This window comes from Corythoichthys intestinalis, chromosome 8 (assembly GCF_030265065.1).
Source record: "Corythoichthys intestinalis isolate RoL2023-P3 chromosome 8, ASM3026506v1, whole genome shotgun sequence".
NCBI classification, from domain to species: Eukaryota; Metazoa; Chordata; class Actinopteri; order Syngnathiformes; family Syngnathidae; genus Corythoichthys; species Corythoichthys intestinalis.
The window spans coordinates 22233932-22257904 of NC_080402.1; the positions used below are offsets into that span (position 1 = coordinate 22233932).

Sequence of the window (23973 nt, forward strand, 5' to 3'; positions counted from 1 at the left end):
AGTCTCACCCATTTTGAGGAGGATCCAACTAACTCCCAAGCTGCCAATGTCTCAGATATGCACCCTGTGACTCGATATAAATTTCACATTCAATCCAAAATACACAATTTCCTGTTGGGTTTGGAATATGGATGCAAGAGACCTTTTGGAACAGTTTCGCACAAGGTATTGATTCCCCAAATTTCATCGCTCTCCGTCCAAAAAACCTAATAGGAGAGGCCTTTTTGAAAATTGAAAGGGGGCGCCACTGAGCCACTTTGTTTTGTTACGTTTTTCGCAAGGTAACAAAATTATCGAAATTTACGCCAAGTCGCATGTATGTGCAAATTTCGGTGAGTTTTCGAGGATGTTAAGACCTCCAAATTGGCCATTTTCGTTTGCCATTAGGAAATAATAATAATCCTTTGCATTCCAATAAGGCTCTCGCACCACTTGGTGCTTGGGCCCTAAAAACCTATGAGCAATACAAATATAAAGAATTCTAAATAAAATAATTTTTTAAAATTGAAACTTCAAAAAATATGTTAAATGAAATTGTAAAAAAATAAAAAGAAGAAAGACATAAGTTCAAATAAGTGTGACCAGTGGGTATTTTGCTGTGTGAGTTCAATTTTTGTTTTGTAAATATCATGTGACTTCAAATAGCTTACCTATTTTGCTGCCGTTGACAGCAGTAGACGTCTAATCAATTTTAACTGGAACAGTCGAAATTGATTGGACTTCTATTGCTGTTAATAGGTGTTTTCAATATTGCTTTTGCCCTGTTTTACCAACTACCATCACAGATACTCTGTGATCCGGCATTGAATGAGTTTAGCTCATGATAAATTTTGAAGATGTCCACGTAGTGACTACTGTTCCTGAAATGGTTGAGACACTGCATCATTCAAATTCATTCCATTAAATAGATAAATGTGTATTCCTTTTGTTTTGGACCTATCTAATATTGATCTGTCATGTTTCCTCGCTCTGTTTGAGGTCAGCGTCTCTAGTCGGAGCTTGACAAAGTAGTGCTGTGTCCACTTCATGAGTCATTATCACATCATCACCACCCTGCAGCAAGGGTCTATTCAATGTTCTTGGGCTCATTAGTGCCGTGAACATCTAAAGATCAATAAGGCAACATTCATTCTAAAAGGGCACAGACCACATTTGACCTTTGTCACCACATGAATTAATGAGAAGTACATATACGGTCTTGGATCGTGATTGCTTAAAAGGAAGTTTGAATTGATTGTGAAGCGGTTCTTTGAGTCAAAGGGGTACATTTTAACAACAGGGGAACCTATGACATCACATGCTTGAGAGGGTATTCAAATTTTGTGGAAAAATAATTTCTAAAGTGCAACAAAATCCAGCATTTGTACCAGAATGGAGCAAAATAGTACTTTCGCCACTTTACTCATATTCGCTGCTAGCGCTCCCAGTAACTTTTTCAGGGACAGAGATCATTATAGATCTACACTCACCGGCCACTTTATTTGGTACACCTGTCCAACTGCTCGTTAACACTTAATTTCTAATCAGCCAATCACATGGCGGCAACTCAGTGCATTTAGGCATGTAGACATGGTTTAAGACAATCTCATGCAGTTCAAACCGAGCATCTGTATGGGGAAGAAAGGTGATTTGAGTGACTTTGAACGTGGCATGGTTGTTGGTGCCAGAAGGGCTGGTCTGAGTATTTCAGAAACTGCTGATCTACTGGGATTTTCATGCACAACCATCTCTAGGGTTTACAGAGAATGGTCCGAAAAAGAAAAAATATCCAGTGAGCGGCAGTTCTGCGGGTGGAAATGCCTTGTTGATGCCAGAGGTCAGAGGAGAATGGCCAGACTGGTTTGAGCTGATAGAAAGGCAACAGTGACTCAAATAACCACCCGTTACAACCAAAGTAGGCAGAAGAGCATCTCTGAACGCACAGTACGTCGAATTTTGAGGCAGATGGGCTACAGCAGCAGAAGACCACGCCGGGTGTCACTCCTTTTCAGCTAAGAACAGAGAAACTGAGGCTACAATTTGCACAGGCTCATCGAAATTGGACAATAGAAGATTGGAAAAATGTTGCCTGGTCTGATGAGTCTCGATTTCTGCTGCGACATTCGGATGGTAGGGTCAGAATTTGGCGTCAACAACATGAAACCATGGATCCATCCTGCCTTGTATCAACCGTTCAGGCTGGTGGTGGTGGTGGTGTAATGGTGTGGGGAATATTTTCTTGGCACTCTTTGGGCCCCTTGGTACCAATTGAGCATCGTTGGAAGGCCACAGCCTACCTGAGTATTGTTGCTGACCATGTCCACCCCTTTATGACCACAATTTACCCAACTTCTGATGGCTACTTTCAGCAGGATAATGCGCCATGTCATAAAGCTGGAATCATCTCAGACTGGTTTCTTGAACATGACAATGAGTTCACTGTACTCAAATGGCCTCCATGGTCACCAGATCTCAATCCAATAGAGCATCTTTGGGATGTGGTGGAATGGGAGATTCGCATCATGGATGTGCAGCCGACAAATCTGCATCAACTGAGTGATGCCATCATGTCAATATGGACCAAACTCTCTGAGGAATGCTTCCAGCACCTTGTTGAATCTATGCCATGAAGAATTGAGGCAGTTCTGAAGGCAAAAGGGGTCCAAACCATTACTAGCATGGTGTACCTAATAAAGTGGCCGGTGAGTGTATATACAGTGGGGCAAATAAGAATTTAGTCAACCGCTAATTGTGCAAGTTCTCCCACTTGAAAATATTAGAGAGGCCTGTAATTGTCAACATGGGTAAACCTCAACCATGAGAGACAGAATGTGGGAAAAAAAAAAAAAAAACAGAAAATCACATTGTTTGATTTTTTAAGAATTTATTTGCAAATCATGGTGGAAAACAAGTATTTGGTCAATACCAAAAGTTCATCTCAATACTTTGTTATATACCCTATGTTGGCAATAACGGAGGCCAAACGTTTCCTGTAACTCTTCACAAGCTTTTCACACACTGTTGCTGGTATTTTGGCCCATTCCTCCATGCAGATCTCCTCTAGAGCTGTGATGTTTTTGGACTGTCGTTGGGCAACACGGACCTTCAACTCCCTCCACAGATTTTCTATGGGGTTGAGTTCTGGAGACTGGCTAGGCCACTACAGGACCTTGAAATGCTTCTTACGAAGCCACTCCTTTGTTGCTCTGGCTGTGTGTTTTGGATCATTGTTATGCTGAAAGACCCAGCCACGTCTCATCTTCAATGCCCTTGCTGATGGAAGGAGATTTTCACTCAAAATCTTTCGATACATGGCCCCATTCATTCTTTCCTGTACATAAATCAGTCGTCTTGGTCTCTTTGCAGAAAAACAGCCCCAAAGCGTGATGTTTCCACCCCCATGCTTCACAGTGGGTACGGTATTCTTCGGATGCAATTCAGTATTCTTTCTCCTCCAAACACGAGAACCTGTGTTTCTACCATAAAATTCTATTTTGGTTTCATCTGACCATAACATTCTCCCAGTCCTCTTCTGGATCATCCAAATGCTCTCTAGCGAAACGCAGACGGGCCTGGACATGTACTGGCTTCAGCAGGGAGACACGTCTGGCAGTGCAGGATTTGAGTCCTTTGCGGCGCATCTTGTTACTGTGGTCCCAGCTCTCTGTAGGTCATTCACTAGGTCCCCACGTGTGGTTCTGGGATTTTTGCTCACCGTTCTTGTTATCATTTTGACACCACGGGTTGAGATCTTGGATGGAGCCCCAGATCGAGGGAGATTATCAGTGGTCTTGTATGTCTTCCATTTTGTAATAATTGCTCCTACAGTTGATTTCTTTACACCAAGCGTTTTACCTATTGCAGATTCAGTCTTCCCAGCCTGGTGCAGGTCTACAATTTTGTCTCTGGTGTCCTTTGACAGCTCGTTGGTCTTGGCCATAGTGGAGTTTGGAGTATGACTGACTGAGATTGTGGACAGGTGTCTTTCATACCGATAATGAGTTAAAACAGGTGCCATTAATACAGGTAACGAGTGGAGCCTCATTAGACCTTGTTAGAAGAAGTTAGACCTCTTTGACACCCAGAAGTCTTGCTTGTTTGTAGGTGACCAAATACTTATTTTCTACTCTAATTTGGAAATAAATTCTTTAAAAATCAAACAATGTGATTTTCTGTTGTTTTTTTTTTTCCACATTCTGTCTCTAATGGTTGAGGTTTACCCATGTTGACAATTACAGGCCTCTCTAATATTTTCAAGTAGGAGAACCTCCACAATTGGTGGATGACTAAATACTTATTTGCCCCACTGTATATATACTTCTACTCAAATGTTATCATTAGCTGAAAGGGCAGCTGAAGAGCTTTTCGGATTTCGGTGTAATTTTACCAATACAAACTTTGCATGTGTTCATCAACAATGTTCCCTCTAATTTTTCATGTGTCTGAGCATACACACTAGCTCCCTGAGCATATTGCGGACCACAGTGAGCAACATCAGATGTGTACACGGTGGCCACACACCAGTATCATGCCTGTTCAAAACCTCGAATCATAGCAAGTTACATGGCTTATTGAAAGAATGAAATTACAGCAACAATTTTCATTATTTTACTTTAAATATAATTGATTTGGCCCACTTAAAATGAAAAAGATATGTGAGAGTCCTGCTTTAACCACAGCAAGAGTCAAAGGTCAAAAGTTTACATACACTTGTGAAGAACATAATGTCATGGCTCTCTTGATTTTTCTCTGATAGAGTGATTGGAACAGATACTTCTTTGTCACAAAAAACATTCATGAAGTTTGGTTCTTTTATGACTTTATTATGGGTGAACAGAAAAAAGTGATCAAATCTGCTGGGTCAAAAATATACATACAGCAGCGCTAATATTTGGTAACATGTCTCTTGGCTGTTTTCACTTCAATTAGGCGCTTTTGGTAGCCATCCACAAGCTTCTGGTTGAATCTTTGACCACTCCTCTTGACAGAATTGGTGCAGTTCAGTTAAATTTGATGGCTTTCTGACATGGACTTGTTTCTTCAGCGTTGTCCACAAGTTCTCAATGGGGTTTAAGCCAGGACTTTTGGAAGGCCATTTGAAAACCTTAATTCTAGCCTGATTTAGCCATTCCATTACCACTTTTGATGTGTGTTTGGGGTCATTGTCCTGTTGGAACACCCAACTGTGCCCAAGACCCAATCTTCGGGCTGATGACGTTAGGTTATCTTGAAGAATTTGAAGGTAATCTTCCTTCTTCATTATCCCATTTACACTCTGTAAAGCACCAGTTCCATTGGCAGCAAAACAACCCCACAGCATAATACTACCACCACCGTGCTTGACGGTAGGCATGGTGTACATGGGGTTAAAGGCCTCACTTTTTCTCCTCCAAAACATATTGCTGGGCATTGTGGCCAAACAGCTCGATTTTTGTTTCGTCTGACCACAGAACTTTCCTCCAGAAGGTCTTATCTTTGTCCATGTGATCAGCAACAAACTTCAGTCGAGCCTTAAGGTGCCGCTTTTGGAGCAAGGGCTTCCTTCTTGCACGGCAGCCTCTCAGTCCATGGAGATGCAAAACACGCTTGACTGTGGACACTGACACCTGTGTTCCAGCAGCTTCTAATTTTTGGCAGATCTGCTTTTTGGTGATTCTCGGTTGAATCTTCACCCTCCTGACCAATTTTCTCTCAGCAGCAGGTGATAGCTTGCGTTTTCTTCCTGATCGTGGCAGTGACAAAACAGTGCCATGCACTTTATACTTACAAACAATTGTTTGCACTGTTGCTCTTGGGACCTGCAGCTGCTTTGAAATGGCTCCAAGTGACTTTCCTGACTTGTTCAAGTCAATGATTGTTCAAGTCAATAATCACTCACAAGAAATTGCTAATTCGTGTTGCTGTATGTATATTTTTGACCCAGCAGATTTGATCACTTTTTCTGTTAACCCATAACAAAGTCATAAAAGAACCAAACTTCATGAATGTTTTTCGTGACAAAGAAGTATCTGTTCCAATCACTCTATCGGAGAAAAATCAGAGTTGTAGAAATAACTGGAAACTCAAGAGAGCCATGACATTATGTTCTTCACAAGTGTATGTAAACTTTTGACCACAACTGTATAAGCTGCACACAGACTACTTTTTATTGTGTCAAAGTGTCATTTTGTCATTGTTGTCCCATTATAAGATATACTTAAATATCTGCAGGAATGCGAGGGGGTGTACTCACTTTGGTGATACACTGTATATTAGCCTACAATCAAAATGACTAAGTTGGCTTCAAATACATAATTAGCCTTCGTGATTAAATGTTTATTTTCCCTGCCGTGGATCCTATAGAGAATCACGCACCACGTGACGACTCTGTTGTACGATGCCACCTCAAGTTTAATTTCATTACAATATTAATGAATTGAAAGAATGTTTGGGTCATGTTTGTCCCCCTACAGAAAGCACATTAAAACAAAAAAATTCCCTCCTTCATCTTTTTCATTTTCAAAAATCTTTTAAAAAGCTGCAGGGAGCCACTAGGTCAGCGCTAAAGAGCCGCAGGTTGCAGACCCCGTCGTAGTCCTTCTTTTTCCTTTTATTTGGTCCGAATACGGACTACATTACCACAACAATAATAGTCCTTCTGTTAACGGACCCATTTCAAGGAGTAGGGTGAAATTTCTAATAGCCGTCTAAAGAGTTTTACTAGTTTTCACATGCACATCAAGGTACCATTAACTTAGCAAGGAGAGGTATGAGAGTCATTTTTCAAGTGTCCCAGAGCTCGTGAAACTTGGAAAAAAAGCGCATTCATCAGAGGTTTCGTCAGCCGTGATTGCTTATATCCGTCCGCCAAAACAGCCTCGTAACGCAGGTATAAGTACGCCTGCACCTCGTTGTTGACGTTGGCGGTGCTCTATTTTGGGCCGTGACTCTGGCGCAAATTCATTCAAACTGAAGTCTTCCATCCAAGATGGCCGTCCACCTCCCTTTTGCCGAAAAGTCCGATCCAAACTACTTTAATGCACTGGATATGGGAAAGGAGAGGAGTCGGTATTGGTTTACCCACTTTATTGTGGTAACAATAATAAAGAAAAGCAATAACAAAATAACAGCGGGCTGCCACGACATGCGACAGCTATCTCTCGCTATCTCGCCCGTTCTCTCATTCTTCCTACTCACTTCCTCTGCGTCACAGCTCCCCAGTCCGATCGTCTCTTAAGGGGGCCGCGCTTAGTTACGGACATTACAATACACAATGAATAGGTTGCCGCTGAACCCTTCACACTCGGCTGCCAATAGTTTGAAACGGTCTTAAAAACATTTTAAAAACACAAAAAACATTTCATTTGCAAGGCGTGGCGGCGTTTGTTTTGTGGTGGCGGGGCGCCACAATCTCTTGTCTGTAGGGGAAACCTTGCAACTGAATAGATTTTACTTTGAATGTAGTCTTCAGCTCCAAAAATATTTATTGTGTCACAAATTATTGGGGGAAACAGTTTAGTGGGATATCCGCCCTTGTAAACAGCACATACAATACAGTACATTTTCTGAGTAAAATTTCTTACAAAATATATGAGTCAGTTGAGTCCTTAATCAGGAAACTGAAGAACAAATGAGACAATATCCTCTTTAGCAGGGGTGATGACATTTGCAGACGTTTATTGAGCCAGCCTCATAATTTGTCACTCATTGAAATCCACAGCTATAAGGCATGCTGTGATGGCCAAATATGACAAATATGCAATTCAAATGCCAAGTTCATTATGTTGTTGCGCAGCAGCAGCACTGCCATGCTGAAAAAGGCTGACACTCATTTAAGATGCCCTTTGAGGAAATTGTTTTAGATTAAAGCCAAAACAAACACGCTGCATCTAGACAGGTGTTTAGTTTTCATCCTTTCGTTATTCCGCACGAATGCGTTTACTGTTTTGGGTTTTATCTAAGCTTCAATTACGTACTTTGGAATGTTGCAGTCTGTTTACTGAATAGCAAAGAGAGAACATGTAAATGATGTTTATCATGTTACAAACAAACGCTGACTCGACAGCTTCATCCTCCTACTCCAACAAACGTATCATATCTATAATACAATATCATGCAAGGTAATGTAATGCACATTTCTGGCTTTGACCCAATAACCTCTCCCATCAGCTTCTTTTCATCTTCACAGCTTTCCAAAAGACTCCTGGGAGAAGGCAGCGGCACGTAATGTTCTCACCAGTGAGGCTGAGACGTGAGGTTGTACAGGTAAACAATAAAACATTTTTGCATTTAAATGACTAAAACCATGCCAATAGATCATCTTAGCTGCAAAGCATGGACCTTGAAAAGATTTCCTTTGTCATTTCTTGTGTGAATTCGGGTTTTGCTTTGACACATGTGCAGTTTTGTTCTTGGTTGCCCTATTAATTTTCGTATTAGTCTTAAAATTTTGGACGCAAATACTTATTTATCTTCATTTAGTTCACTCATTTCCAAAATGTGTTCTTCGTCATCGACGAAATCTCACAAATTTCGTCTAGTTTTTGTTGACGAACACTCAAAATGTTTTCGTCTGTAAAATTCAAAACGTTTAGTCCAAAAATTAATACCGTATTTTCCACACTATTAGGCGCACCTAAAAGCCTTCAATTTTCTCAAATATGGCAGTGCGCCTTAAATCCGATGCGCCTTATATGTGGAACAATATTGGTTAATCACGGCATAACACTACCTTTCAGCGCAGAGTCATCTAATGCAGGGGTTGTGAACCTATGGCTCTTTTGAAAGCTGCATCTGGCTCGCAGACAAATCTTCAATATTAAAAAACAAACAAAAAAATAGTTTTGTTATGTAATGGGAAGAGCGCTAGTATGGAGGTAGATTTGTGTCTTTACTATTCAATCAAAAAAAAGTTGCTTCAATCAAAATATATACCGTAATTTCCCGAATATAAGGCGCACCCGTGTATAATGCGCACCCCAAATTTACTTGTAAAATCTAGGGAAAATTATTGTACCCGTTTATAACGCGCACCCTGATTTTAGAAGAAAACAGAGCTTGTGTACAGATACAGAGATGTCATTTTACTGACTGGTGAAACACAGCACAAGCATAGCACATTGGTAGTTCAAAACATTACCGTAAACTGACAATATTTACGGTAATAATATGATTTGACAACTTCTCCAACTTACCAGAATCTAGGAGAAAACAAAACAGATGTGACTTTTCTTTTAAAGGCTGCTGTATAACTTGCTCGTTTCCTCATGATGAATAAATGTTTCTTCCATGGATTGATACGGTAAAATGAAAGTGAGAACGTAAGTCGAAAATCCGTGAGAGCTCATAGCTGTCAACTCGACAGTAACAAAAGGAACTATTGTTATTTGGGTTTGAATTTCCCGAGGGACCGATATAGTTGACGGACATAGGAAGTGTGTGTCCTTACATTTGATATGGTCCGAATTGCGGAGCTGCAATAAACGTCGACTCAAATGAGTTTAAGAAACTAAATTCTGTGCTTTATGAAGAGTGAAAAAAGCAGAATTTAACACAGACGAAATCATTCGGCCGATTAGAGTGAAGTATTACCGAAACAAAATGGTGACGTCACGTACCGTAATGGTCGGCAACGGGTCGCCGCAAACGTTTCTTTAACACAACGTGGCCGTGTCAATGAAAAAAAAATCGGTTTATATATATATGTAATACATATATATTTCTGTCTCCATCCATGTACCCGTTTATAATGCGCACCATGAGTTTACAAGTTGATTTTGGGGGAAAAAAGTGTGCGTTATATTCGGGTAATTACGGTATTTTCAATCGATGAAAAAGTCACTTCAATCAAATAAAATAGAAAGAATAAAAGAAGAATAAAATATAAAGTGCGAGTCAACCCTCTACTGAGCAAACCAGTTCCTCATCCCATCAGATCGAGGACTAGCAGTTAATATAAATGGATTAAGCCTGCAAATTGAGAGCAAACCAGTCCAAAACCTGATCTTAAAAGCCATTTTGCCTTAATTTATTCAGCGTACGGAAATAGGGCTCTGCGTTTCTTTACATCTGCCAAACCCCTTGGACTTACTCACCGAACACCTGAGGTTCGATCGAACCCAGGTTAAGAATCACTGCTCTAAATTAATAGGAAGTGACCGAACATCTACAGCATTTTCTTGTATCCGAACAATAGTGGCAATAAAAGCAATATATGATACATACTGTACACAACTTACAGTACGATCATTAAAGGGGAAATTTCACACCACAAGTTTCACATGTGGGTTCACCGTATTTTTTAAATTATCTATGGAGTTACGTTGTCTGTAGGCCTGTTATACCTCCTCATACCAAATGCCAGTCAACCTTCCACTGAGCAAACTGATTACTACTCCCATCACAAAGAGGGCTAGCAGCTGAAATAAATGGAATAAGGCCTGTAAATTGAGGGTAAATCAGCCCAAAACCACTAAAACGCCACTTTGCCTAGATTTAGTCAGCGTACAAAAATAGGTTTCTGCATTTCTTAACCTTCACCGAACCCCTTAGGCTTACCCACCAAACCCCTGGGGTTCAATTGAACTCCAGTTAAGAACCACTGGTCTAAGGGGTTGGGCAAAGGTTAGGACACACAGGGCTCAATTTTCATACATTGACAAAAGGCAATGAGTCGTTTTAGACTTAGACTTTAGAAGTTTTGGACAGGTTTGCCCCTCATTTACAAGCTTACCATAATTCCATTTTTTTCAACTGCTAGCTGTCTATCTAATGGGAGGAGAAACTGGTTTGCTCATTGTCAGTTGACCCATACTTGGTATGAGGAAGTATAACAAGAAAAAAAAACATTTGCGCATTTGCATATTATACACTACAGTATAATAGAATGTGATGCAAGGATGCAACACTAAAATAACGTAGACATGAAAAACGTTCACTCAAAATTCACTCAGACATTAGCTTGCTATAGCATAGCTATATCGGTTTTGAATTAAAAAAAAAAAAAAAAGTGTTTTCCCGTAAGACACACACAGCAGATTTTCTTGAGAGAAATCAACATGGGTTCCAAGAAGGTTGGTGCAGGTGGTGAAAAAAGATAAAAGGTGACACTTAACATTGAAATGAAGATGGAAATGATAGAAAAATATGAGCGTGGTGTGAGCGTTCGTGAACTGACTCGAAAATACAGCCGTACTGTCAGGGCCGGCCCAGGCCATTTGGGGGCTCTAAGCAAAATAATGCCAAGGGGCCCATATTTTTGGCCAACCATTTCGTCACAGTGTACTGTGAAACCCATACATGCAATCCAATCCATACGTCCATATTTTGTATATAAATCATATTTTGTTGCACTGCATACATCAAACTTCTCACCCCAAATGACATGTAATGACAAGAAAATGGATGTTTGCATGGATAAACGGCAATGCGCGCCACATTATTCACGATGTTCTATTAACAACATAAAAAATGAGGTTACCAGATTGAGGGCCACCTAGTGGTCAGGGGCCCTAAGCAGCTGCATAGTCTGTGTATAGGCTGGGACGGCCTTGCATACTGTCTATAATCGCGACGGTCCTACTCCGACCTCCGTTGACCAGTCTTTATAAGTTAAGGTGACAATTATTATTGTGATAACATCACCAAAGAAATCGCCAGCTTCGTCAGGTTTTAAATCATTTATTTCAGAACTTGTGCAACATAACACGCCTACTGTGCGCCGCATTTGATGCTAACAACATAGCTTTAAAAGAGAAGGTAAAATCTCTACCGCACCTATCTCACTGTCACGTCAGCCACTCTGTGCATTCAGGTACAGTACGCAAAACACATCCGCCACATTAGAACCTGATTCGTTACGTTATTGCAGGAATTATTATTTTACTGTGTTATTATTGAGATTTTCATTTTTTGTAAAAAATGTTTTGCAATGTGTAATTGCCATTTGTAATAGTACCAGCAGTATTAAGGATTTAGTGTTGGTTATCGGGCTGTGGAACAAATGAATGGAATTATAATGTATTCTTATAGGAAAATCCTGCTCAACATTCGACCATTTCGACTTATAAACAAGGTCCTGGAACGAATTAAGTTCGTATGTAGAGGTACCACTGTAATTATAATTCCTCATGGGAATTCAGTTTACAATCTGCCGTGCAGTGAACCCATTCTATTCGTAGGGGATATGTTGTGTTGCAAGCCTACACCAGGGACATGCCTTGACGAGTATCAATTTCTAGAATCAAGTTACAGTCTACAGTGTTTGATGCGATAAGACCAGCAAGGACGGTATGTGTTAGAGGGAGCATCATGGCAAAGAAGGGGGGCAGACAGTCCACTGACGCATGTTTTCCTCAACATTGGAGAGATGTCCGAGAATGGAGCATCGAAAAGAGACAGGACCCCAGAGTAAGAGCGTCAGGCATGACTATATCTTAGGTTTTTTTCTTTTTCTGTGTAAGAAGCCCTCAGGGTTTTATTAATATGTATCAGGTTTTCTTGGTGCAAACTAAACGACATATCCTGTCGTTGTTTCAGGCTGTGAACATGAAAATTGGAATAAATACTAATTTACAGGCAGATCTCTAGGCCTCAGTTTGTCTTTCATGCATGGTAAATTTTTAATAATCTCAATTAAAAAGCAGGATTTAGAATTTTTTAGAAAATACAATTAATTATCTCCTGTAATGAACTTGTTGTTTTATGAGCCGCCTCCAGCAGGGTGTGAGTAATTAACTGTCCACATCTTAAATGAGTTGCTAAATAGTGGTTGAATGACAGCTTAAGGTAAATGTTTCATTTATCAAATTTTGCCAAAATTTTGATAATGTCACTAAAGCACACATGCATATGGCGGAAAACACTCAGGTGACGTGAAGTTCCGCTCTGAGACCCCCAATTTGGCCAAATTTCAAAATTGTCCGATATGCATGTGTGATACATCATTGGAAAGCTTAAAATCTCAATTTTCTGGGGGAAGAAAAATTTTGGACATGAGGGCATTTTTTAAAAAAATTAATATTTTTTAAACACTAAAACCCTATCTGGAGGTGAGAGCACCCAAGAGCAGAATTACAGACGCCATGACTTTAACGAGGTATTGTCGCGTACTTACCTTGTTTCGATCCAAAAACTCTGTGTCAAGACACAGCTGTGTATGGACACAGCTGGATTTTTGGGGGATTTTATTGGTGAAACATGGTAATATAACAAGGGTCGCGATGCAGAAACCGCAGACATCAAGGTGTGGGAGAGATTTTCTTTTTCATATATTTACTCTTTTAAACGTTATTTTTCAATTTTTCTTTGTTTGGATCGATTATTTATAATTAACATATCTGGGAAAATGCGACAATAACAAAAAAATACAATTTAGCGATAGTTATGAGGTAGATATTTGTGACTTTTTTACAGACGCCATTTTTTTCATTGTGACGTAATTTGTTTAAAGGTTTAAAATATGCAAGTGAATAATTTTTTTAAGGTCTTTTTTTTAAAACAAAATATTAGACATCGATTAATGATTCTATGCTAAAAATGACAGACATTTTGAATAATAAATATAATTAGTTACTTTGTTTTCATGGCTGGGTTGAAACAAAAACGGTTGCGCGATGTCTGTAAATGGGGATTTCCAGGGTAAAACAGGCAAATTAAAAATAGTTCGGGGGCTTAATGCGCCATGAATCTGCTATGGCAGCATATAGACATATTGTTCTATCAAACACAACAGTTGTTTTGGCTTAAAATACAGCACTTTCTGTGCAAGAGTGCAAGAGCAGAAACTGCTTTTTCAGTCTTGTCTGTGTTTTCCGCCCTATGCGTAAATGGATAGGTTGTCACAGATGAGTAATAACAATTGTATAAATCATCCCATGATACAAATGAATTTATGTCTTGCCATTTTTATAGTCTCACTTCTTTCTCAGAGACTGATGTTTAACTCATATAATGTAGTACATTAGACAATGTTGGTTGTGGTCATTTTGCGTAATAGCCATCAAGAGAACCCTTGGCGGTCCTACAGTGGTAATGAGGTCGGTGATAGTACCCTTTTTCTCGTCTAATGGCCGAATGATAATTTAATTTGAGGCTTCAGCAAGTTGAGTTGCACCCCAGATAGTTTTTATTAGACCTACAAAGGAGAGTAAGTTTTATGTTTATATACTAAACTTTACAATTATTGACAATAAAACAGAACAGAAACTTGTCAAAATGAAAGGCAGCAGAAAGTGAGGTTCATTGTGAGATGTACGCACAAATCACGATTCGTTACGTACCTCAGAATGGGGGGGGGGGGCACGATTCGGTACGGGTTCGGTACAACAAGAAAAACAAAAAGACTTTGGTAACACTTTATAATAACTATCAGTTTTACTAGTTATTAGATCATTAGTAAACTGTTGATAAATGATTTATTGTTGATTTGTGAAGTATTTGTTAACAGTTTGTTAAGCATTTACAGCAGGGGTCCCCAAACTTTTTCCTGTGACGGCCACATAACTTTTCCCTTCTCTAATGGGGGGAACGAGGAACTGGGGAAAACGCTCTCATGAACGTGGACATGCACATTGAAAATTAGGCAAAAAGGAATGAAAAGTAACCGGGAGCTTATATACACACACACAGACAAGGGGTAACGACACAACGAGGAACAGGCGAGCACAGGAGGATGCAGATTGGAGGATACACTAGAGGCAGGTACAACAGGTGAAATCAATAGGCAATCACAGGGACAAGTGACACTAGGAAAAAACAAACACAAAACCTAACAAAGACGATCGCTCGGAGTTTGGACTTTTGGCCGGGTTTTTGGATTCTGCCGGCCTGAGTCGTTGGAATTGCGCTAGTGCGGTTCTGGCGGCTCGGCTGGTGTGATTCCGGCAATCTGGCTAAATGGTCAGATTCCTTCAAGTTTCATATCATTTTACAAAATGAAAATCAACAGCAAGAGGCCAAATTGTTTGTGGTCAATTTGAAATTTGAATGGGATTTCACTTAGATATTAGCTCGCTAGCATAGGTTTGAATTTGGAGGGGGGGGAAAAAAAAAAAAAAAAAAGCTTTTTAAATAAATTCTGAAGGGTTTGGTGAATGCACATGTTAAATTCTAAAACATGTAAAACTCTCCTCAGTTCTCAAATGTGTATTGAATGTTGTTTAAAGAAAAGGTGATTTAACTTTTTGCAAATTGTGCTTACAGCTGTGGGTATTGGATGTGCAAGGTGTCATCAGGTCTTTGGAGAGACAACTGGTAAGATCTGCCTTCAAACTGCCTACAGTATTTTGGGTTGAAAAACACAAAGATCATTTCTTAGTACCAGAGGTGGGTAATAATGCGTTATATTTATTCTGTTACATTCACTTGAGTAACTTTTTGAGAAAAATGAACTCCTTAGAGTAATTTTACCACACAATACTTTTTACTTTTACTTGAGTACATAATGACTTTATTTTTGCCAGAGATGCTGACAGTAGCTCTACAAGTTTTACCATTGAGACGTTGCAACATGACTTCATTATAGCCTACCATTCAGAGATAACAATGATTTTTCTCCATTAGAAGACAGTCATGCTCTTTAAACAGGTAATGGGTCATAGTGTTCTGGTCTGAATTTGATAAATTTGTCATCTTTTTGGCATCATACAGTCATGTAATAGGCTCAGCGAGGGATCCCCAACCACCAGGCTGGGCACCGGTCTGTGGCGTGTTTGCTAACGGGTCTCAGATAAATAATATATAGCTTGTTAACGACTGCAATCTGGCTTGTGCCTCTTGACTAATCTGACTAGAGAATAGCGTACATTGCCCTCTAGTGGTTGGCTGCCATTACTGGGGTGTTTGCACACCTGTAGCAGCCCAGCGTCAGTCAATGTAAACATTAACGTTAGCTGCTGACGGAGGCTGTATGCTGCGGGCAACGACGTCTTTGGACAGCTTTTTTATGGGGAAAAGGCCACCTGTTGAGCCAGACTGGGAACCTACAACAAAATCCATCCAAGCTAGCAGGTTGAGGACCACTGGGCTATAGAACAGTATAACAATGACAGTTCATATAGGTCAGGGGTCAGCAACCCAAATTGTTGAAAGAGCCATATTGCAGCAAGAAAAATACAAATATGTGTGGAGCCACAAAAATTTGAAAGTTTTATACAACCTTATAATGAAGGCAACACATGCTGTATTAGCTATATTAGCCTATTATCAAAATGAATTTTTGCTACAAATACATAATGAGCCTTCATGATTACCGTATTTTTCGCAGTATAAGGCGTACCTGAAAGCCTTCAATTCTCTCAAAACCCGACAGTGCACCTTATGATCCGATGCGCCTTATATATGGATCAATATTGGTTAAACATGACATGACATTCCATTTAGCGCTCCATCTTGTGGATGCATAATGCAATGGCAACCACTACTACTACTACTACTACTACTACTACTACTACTACTACTACTGCGCCTTGTAATGCAGTGTGCCCTATACATGTAAAGGGCTATTCATTGACTGTGCACCTTATACTCTGGTGTACGATGCTGCCTCAAGTTTAACTTCATTACAATATTGATGAATTAGAAGAATGTTTGTGTCATGTTTGTTCTCCTACAGAAACCATATTAAAACTAAAAATACTTTCCCCTCCCCCATCTTTTTCCATTTTTATACATTTTTTTAAAAAGCTCCAGGGAGCTACTAGGGCAGCACTAAAGAGCCGCATGCGACTCTAGAGCCACAGGTTGCTGACGATATACTGTAGGTGAAGTTGTGCTGAGAAAAATGTATATACCATTATTAAGAAAACAATATGACATTGTAAGCAGTTACTCACAATGTGACTCATTACTTGAGTATTCTATTCAATTAATAATGTTTTCCTTGTACTTGAGTACATTTTTCGGTAACTACTTTTATGTGAGTAATATTATTTAGAAGTAATGCTACACTTACTTCAGTAAATTTTTTGGCTACTCTACCCACCTCTGCTAAGTACTTGATAAAACTATGGCGCTGGCAATAAAACATCTTAATAATATCATAGCCACTTTGGGAGTTTTATCAAGTGAATATGGCTGCTGTAGTTTAATATAGGCAGTGAAGTTGAATGAACTCTTTTTTTTTTTTCCTTCTGTATTCCAGAAAGCTTCAATGGAGAAATATCCTCCTCCAAATAACTTGACAGCAATTGCTAAAACAAATAACACTATTTACCCTGGATGGCCAATTGGAAGACGCTGATATGACACCAGTGTTGTGAATTACTTGAAAACGTTTGGAGTTCTTTCACTTTTTGGAAGCTTTGTGTTGGACATCCTCAGTGATCACCAAACAGTTTGTTAGAACTGCTAACCTTAGGGGATAACTGTCCTTCCACATTACCTTAAACAAATGCTAAACATTTCATTCTGCAGCTTCCTTCTACATAACAGCTATTTTGTTGGAATGTACAAAATATATTCACTGAATGATGTTTTCCACCTTTCTGAGCGCAATCATTTTCTTGACTGACAAATGAGTCCTGTCATTTTCTGTCATATTATCTAAATACTTGACTCCTTATTGTTATTCTGCATGTTTTCTATCTGCTCCCCCTGGTTTTTCAATGTACTTTCATTTCACATTCCCTCGGAACCAGAGTTATTTTTGTAACAGACTGAAAGCACCTCTGTGATCTGTGACGGGACCCAGTGTTATGCATCCACTCTATTAAAAATTCTATTATGGCAAATGTCTCCATGCTATTGCGTCCCAACTCCCGGCACACCGCTGGCAGAAGACGAGGGTGCTAATGTGGCTAATGTTTCCCCAGGAACATCGCCTCTGCCAAGCGGGCACTCTAATCGTGCACAGTGTGATCAAGGCGATATGGGGTATGAATATCTGCAGGTCCACATTTCACTGTCGCCTCCCTTCACTGATGAGCCTGTCAGACTCAAATTACAAGGTGAAAGCAGGACTTTGGCGCAATTGGAATGGTGAAACTATTGAGTATGGTCTTCCTGCGCACACTGAGAGAGCACAGGAGTTAATCTAATGATGGGAGAGACCCACAGTGCCTAATGGCATCAGAAAGAGCGACACGGGGTGATGGGAGCGATGAGACTTCAATACAGAGTTCTTTCTTTTGCATCCAACTCATGTATTACAGACTTAAAAAATCAATTGAAAAACATCTAAATGAATGAAGGCATCAAAGGCTCATCAATAACTGCATTTTCTCTTGCAAGACTAATGATCGTTAGTCATATTGTGGAAGGATATGAGCATTTTGTCATTGATTTAACATTGTGACCCAGACTAATATTTCCTCTCATTAATAATCATTTACAAAATGGAGATGTGCTCATGTTGCTGAAAAATTAAGTAGGGGCAGCTTAATGGTGATTTAATAAATAATGAGACGTGGATCGCGGCGCTCACTTGTATATGGCGGAAAACACAGACATGACTGAAAAAGCACTTTCTGCTCTTGCACTCCCCTTTAAAGTGATCCTCTAACTAAAATACATGTAGGCTCTAATAAACCACAAAAACGTTTAAAAGGGTAAATATATGAAAAAGAAAATCTCGTCCACTCGTTGATGTCTGCGATTTCTGCATCACGACCCTTGTTATATGACCATGTTTCACCCATAGAATCCCCCCAAAATCCGGCTTTGGTCATTCACATCTGTGTATTGACACTCGATGATACATGCTACATGGAGTTTTTGGATCGAAACAAGGTAAGTACGCGGTAATATCTCGTTAAAGTCATGGCGTCTGTAATTCTTCTCTCGCGTGCTCTCACCTCCAGATAGGGTTTTGCTGTTTAAAAAACTTTTTTTTTTAAAATGCCCTCCTGTTCAAAATTTTTCTTCCCCCTGAAAATTGAGATTTTAAGCTTTTCAGTGATGTATCACACATGCATATCGGACAATTTAGAAAGTTGGCCAAATCGGGGGTCTCAGAGCGGAACTTCAAGTCACCTGAATGATTTCCGCCATAAAATTGTGTAAAGAATCTGTCAAATGTCAAATCAACAAAACACTACACATTCATTTTGATTGAATGAATGAATGAATTAGTGTTGTTTTCATCAATAATGACAATAACAAAAATATTGCGTCGACAAATATTTTTTTTAATGACGATAACGTGACCATGACAAGTGGGGGTGTGACAAAATATCGAAATGGTGATATATCGTGATACTTTGTGTCCCAAAAGGTTGTCGATATGCTCCTGCCAAGAATCTGTCACGCCTGGGTGTGGGTTGTCATGTCTTGGTGTATTGTCTCTTCCTGCTTTATTTTGAAGGCTCAACCTCCTGTTTCCACCACTCACCCTTCCTGCTGTCTCACCTGTCTCTGATTATGATTAGTTATTGTTCCCACCTGTGCCCCATTCCTCCTTTGCTTAAATTGTTTGTCACTCCCTAGTCTTGTGCCAAAGTGTCTTCGCCCTTCGTTGCCACTAAAGCCAGTCCGTAGCCAAAGATATTCTAAGTAGTAAGTTGTTCATATTATTCTGCCATAGCTCTTTGTTTTTTGTGCCTCATGCATCGCCCTTTGTTGTAATTGTATACTCCAGTGCATTTTGCCTGGCTCTCTTGTTTCTCGTTTTTATTATTTTTGTTTCATAGCCCGTTATTTCCTCCTACTGGAGCGCCCTCAGTTTATACTTGCCTCTGACCATTTTATGTTATTAAAAGACTGAATTCTTCATCTGAGTCCGCTCATCTTGTCTAAGTGTGACAGTACACTTTGGCTATAATGGACTTTGCGCTTCGCTCCAGGGCCACGCCAACAGACTCGACCGTCAGGAGCAGTTCCAGACGGCCATGGCCACCCAGTTGATCCAGCTCACACCTCACCTGACCGACCTGGCGGGTAGGCTTCAGCCCGTCACTTTGCCTCCTGCGGCAACTGCTGTCCCCTGAACGAAGGTTCATTCGCTGCCACCCTCCCAGTTCAAATGGACTGGATGTCTACTAGTGATAAAAACTAATTCACAGCAGAAGCTTGTTTTTTAGTTGTTTGTAGAATATGCGAGAATAATTTCCTGACCAATGTATTGATAATTGTTGTATCGCTGTATTGTCAGATCATCATTATTGTGAGCATTGTATCGCAAATCGTATCGTGAGGTACGAAGAGGTTCCCACTCCTAATGACAAGCTAAAAACGTGGCTTGGGAGACTTGAACATAACGAGACGGAAGTTTTCGTCTGAAGAGACGAAAATGCAACATATAGTTTGTTATATGTTCACAGTGCGTGACATTTTCATGTTGTACGTGGAGTACGTCAGCTTGCATCGTAGCATCATCGTTTCACTCGTGAGATGTGCTGCGCCTCTCCCTCACTCTCCTTCTTGTTTGGAAACACATGGTAAGATTTGTTTTCTTATCTTGGCAAGAGAGAATATGTAATGTTGCTTTAGCCTTTAGAATTTTCTGTGCTGAGTGATCATCACGCACTAAATGTAACTTGTCGCGTTAGCATAGCTTTCGCATTAGCATCAACTGTAGTGTGGAGAGCATCCTTTTAAATGCTCGGACAGCAAGCAAGGTAAAACGCTTTGTGTGAAGAAATCAATTGTGGGAGCAATTATTAGAAAATGGAAGACATACAAGACCACTACTAATCTCCCTCGATCTGGGGCTCCATGCAAGATCTCACCCCGTGGCGTCAAAATAATAACAAGAACAGTGAGCAAAAATCCCAGAACCACACGTGGGGGGACCTAGTGAATGACCTACAGAGAGCTGGGACCTCAATAATAAAGGCTACTATCAGTAACACAATGCGCCGCCAGGGACTCAAATCCTGCACTGCCAGACGTGTCCCCCTGCTGAAGAAAGTACACGTCCAGGCCTGTCTGCGGTTCGCTCAGGAGCATTTGGATGATCCAGAAGAGGACTGGGAGAATGTGTTATGGTCAGATTAAACCAAAGTAGAACTTTTTAGTAGAAACACAGGTTCTCGTGTTTGGAGGAGAAAGAATACTGAATTGCAGCCGAAGAACACCATAACCACTGTGAAGCATGGGGGTGGAAACATCATGCTTTGGGGCTGTTTTTCTGCAAAGGGACCAGGATGACTGATCTGTGTAAAGAAAGGAATAAATGGGGCCATGTATCGAGAGATTTTGAGTGAAAATCTCCTTCCATCAGCAAGGGCATTGAAGATGAGACGTGGCTGGGTCTTTCAGCATGACAATGATCCCAAACACACAGCCAGGGCAACAAAGGAGTGGCTTCGTAAGAAGCATTTCAAGGTCCTGGAATGGCCGAGCCAGTCTCCAGATCTCAACCCCATAGAAAATCTGTGGAGGGAGATGAAAGTCCGTGTTGCCCAACAACAGCCCCAAAACATCACTGCTCTAGAGGAGATCTGCATGGAGGAATAGGCCAAAATACCAGCAACAGTGTGTGAAAAGCTTGTGAAGAGTTACAGAAAACATTTGACCTCTGTTATTGCCAACAAAGGGTACATAACAAAGTATTGAAATGAACTTTTGGTATTGACCAAATACTAATTTTCCACCATGATTTGCAAATAAATTCTTTAAAAATCAAACAATGTGATTTTCTGTTTTCTTCTCCACATTCTCTCACGGTTGAGGTTTACCCATGTTGACAATTACAGGCCTCTCTAATATTTTCAAGTGGGATAACTTGCACAATTAGCGGTTGACTAAATACTTATTTGCCCCACTGTATTTGATTTCAGCTATGCATGAATATGGAGATAATGACGAAGAAGCTGACAAAGGCCAAGAGAAATGCACCAAGAAAAGGCAGAAAATGTCAAAAGTGTGGGAGCATTTCAAGTTGGAGACCAAAGCGAAAGCTGTTTCATGTATTCACTATAAGACAGCGGTTGCATGACACTACCCCCGCCCGGCCCTGCCGACGCTTCCGCACACCCGGATGGACCCCGTGACTGATGACCGCCCCCGAAACCCGGGCCGTGCACCACCGTGCGATCCACCCGCCTAGCCCCCGCTCCACTGAAGGCACCACGGAGAAGTGGTACTCGGGACAAGGTAAAATTAAGTTAACGTAGCGCCAATGAATAAGGTTAACGTTACTGTACCTTGCTAACGTAAGGCTAGGTTTCTATTAATTATGACTACTGCCGATTCGTGGCTAACATGTCTTTCATACTTGCTGTTTTTAATCGGTAAAAATTATGCCGTAGAGTGATGAGGGTGTAAAATAAAAGCATAATAAAGCTACAGTAACTGTCAATTTTAGCTCGATAGTTATTGATGGATAAAACACTAAGTAGCTCTGGTGCCTAATGTGCTCCAATACAGCAGGTATCATACATTTATTTTGAACACTGCAAAAACTTAAAATCATGACTCACAATTTAGACCTAAACTTAACTAGAACTTAAAAATTGCTTGTGGAAATGGAAATTCAACTGAAACACGTGGTAAAAACATCTAACTTTTAAGTGATGTGCGTTATCAAGCGTAATTACATTTTCAGGTAAGAAATAAGTTTTTTTTTGTTTGTTTGTTTTTTTTTTTTTTAATAAGATTTGGAGTGAAAGCAGTGAATTTGTCGATTTATTTTTCTAGTCACATCTGAGATGTGAGTGTTGGTTGTTTTCAACAATGTTTCATCTAAAATACATTGATTGTCTAAAAGTGGTTCAACGTTAGGTGAAATGTCTTGTTTTGTCATGTATATTTATAATTGTTCTTTACTTTAAAAAAATTTTTTTTTTTTTTTTTAAATTGACTGTTTTTATTGAAAAGCATATTGTTCTTTCAACGTACAATATGAAGAGATTTTACAGATTTCTGTTGCTTTTCCTTTTTACAAACAAAATGAAACAAAAAACAAAGACGAAGGAGCAGGGAACCTATTACATCACTCAAGGCCGGCCCAGCCTATACGCAGACTGTGCAGCTGCTTAGGGCCCCTGACCACTAGGGGGCCCCCAATCTGGCAACCTCCTTTTATACGTTAATAGAGCATTGTGAATAATCTGGCTCGCATTGCCGTTCATCTATGCAAACATCCATTTTTTTGTCATTACAATCTGGCAACCTGGGGAGTGACGTTGAACCTGCTTTGTGATGATTGGTCCTCAAACTTACTGGGGAAATAGAGTTACGAATATGTCGAAGAGAATTTATCTTTCTGGAGCAGAGAAATGAAAGAAGAAAATTGGAGAAGAAAAGAAACAACAGTATCAAGGTAAAAGAGCATGTTGTTGTTGTTGTTGTTGTTGAGCAAGACACACTGACTTGTCAGCTGAGCTTGTCAATATGTCGTACTGGTAATTGCCATTGGCCGCAGGGCGAATGCCTGGAGCGAATCAAGTCAAGCTGAGCAAGTTGTCACCTGTCGGCAACGGCAAATGTACGGCTTCCGCTGATTGTATTAAAACGAAATATTGGCATAGTATGCATTTGAAATGGTGGGCCCCTTGGTATTATTTTGCTTCAGGCTCCCAAATGGCCTGGGCCGACCCTGACATCACTATACCTTTTACATGCAAGAAATCCTTATGTATGAGCATATATTAATTTAAAAAAAAGTTTCGTCTAGGGCTGTCAAAATTATCGCGTTAACGGGCGTTAATTAATTTTTTAAATTAATCACGTTAAAATATTTGACGCAATTAACGCATGCAATGAATGACCCGCTGGCATATTGCCTCAAACATTACAATGAGGCCGTTTATGGACACTAAACGTAGGAGAATTAGTAGTTGTGAGACGTTTATGCTGTATTCACAATGCAATGCAAATTGCTATTTGTGCTCCACACATATTTCGGTAAGTTTTCTTTCTTTTAGTGGCAATTATGTGTCTCTTGTTTTATTTTGGGTAAGATATGTACAGATACAGTGCCCAGTATATGTTATGCAGTAAAGGCGAGTGGACACAGGCGTTCTTTTGGACCGCGCCGTTTATTGGCATAAGCTTCTCCTTCACAACAAACATAAGTATCGTTTAGTGAAAACACAACAAAAATAATATTCCTATCTCTCAAAAAAAAAAATAATG

The 23973-nt window shown here is 40.0% G+C and overlaps 1 long non-coding RNA gene across 2 annotated transcripts in view; it reads left to right on the forward strand.

Moving 5' to 3' along the window:
• The window catches only part of LOC130920871 (uncharacterized), a 32753-nt gene extending 11290 nt beyond the window's left edge, over positions 1-21463 (forward strand). The window contains exons 2-4 of one of the 2 annotated variants that reach the window (XR_009064228.1): positions 8147-8223; positions 15160-15210; positions 17099-21463. This is a non-coding gene — a long non-coding RNA (uncharacterized LOC130920871). Of the gene's footprint in view, positions 1-8146; positions 8224-9283; positions 12367-15159; positions 15211-17098 lie in introns of those variants that run through there. The other variant, XR_009064227.1, reaches the window with a different exon arrangement.
• Positions 21464-23973: the final 2510 nt, after the last annotated feature.